We start from the raw sequence: 1,039 nt of genomic DNA, 5'->3' as shown, positions 1-1,039 counted from the left end.
CTCACAGATACAAGTACTGATACATTCCAAGTCCTCACAGGTACAAGTACTGATACATTTTTGTTTAGTGTCATGTGATCTGGACTGGTATCGGTGAATCCCTAAATAAAATCCTCTCAAAATACCCCAAAAAACAAACAACTCCACAAAGCGTGAATATCAATTCTGAGTGATGATTGTTCATGTGCAGAGACGGCGTGTGCCGGGAGTTCACCCAAACCACGGAAATGTCACAAATTAGAGAGCTGGAAATGTTCCGTCCGTCCACCTCTCATCTCTTTCTTTCTTTTTCTTTCTTTCTTTCTTTCTTTCTTTTTCTTTCTCTTTCTTTTTCTTCCTTTCTCTTTCTTTCTTTTTCTTTCTCTCTTTCTTCATTGCACAGACATAATTACTAGAAACACATTTACACAAGTATACGATATTATTTATATCATTGATATTTTAAGTTTGTTTTTTGTTTTTTAAATGATAAAAAAAACCTTCATAAATGAGGTTGAGATCTGATCTGGTGTAAACTATCCGATACAAACTATGAAAGTTACATTTTTTGTGAATAAATCCTCCGAAATGTCTCAATTCACCTTCTTTGCTCGGATCAGGTTTTATGAAAGTGTGAGATACAAGACGAGTGGTCTGCCGCGCGCCGGACGCTCCTCAGCGTTGCTGCACATTGTATAAAGGGGGCGAGAGAAGCCGAGATGACAAAATAAGAAGAATTATCAATAATCCGCTAACAGAAGTTCTCCGCAAATCAAATCCGGATTTCTAAAAAGATTAATTTGTCATTTTATATCTCGAAGATGTGAAAGAAACAAAACGCAGTATTGCAGTGCGTGCGATGATACCTTTCTTATCGGACTAACAAAATGTATAAGAGACAAGCTTTCCAGAGTGGACCTCTCTTCTTCAGGTCAGAAGCAATACTGGACTAATACGGACTACTACTGGACTAATACGGACTACTACTGCACTAATACGGACTACTACTGCACTAATACGGACTACTACTGGACTAATACTGGACTACTACTGGACTAAT

The sequence above is a fragment of the Nanorana parkeri genome, unplaced genomic scaffold, assembly GCF_000935625.1.
Source record: "Nanorana parkeri isolate BGI_ZX_2015 unplaced genomic scaffold, ASM93562v1 scaffold3912, whole genome shotgun sequence".
In the NCBI taxonomy this organism is placed as follows: Eukaryota; Metazoa; Chordata; class Amphibia; order Anura; family Dicroglossidae; genus Nanorana; species Nanorana parkeri.
Note: the sequence above shows the minus strand (reverse complement) of the source record.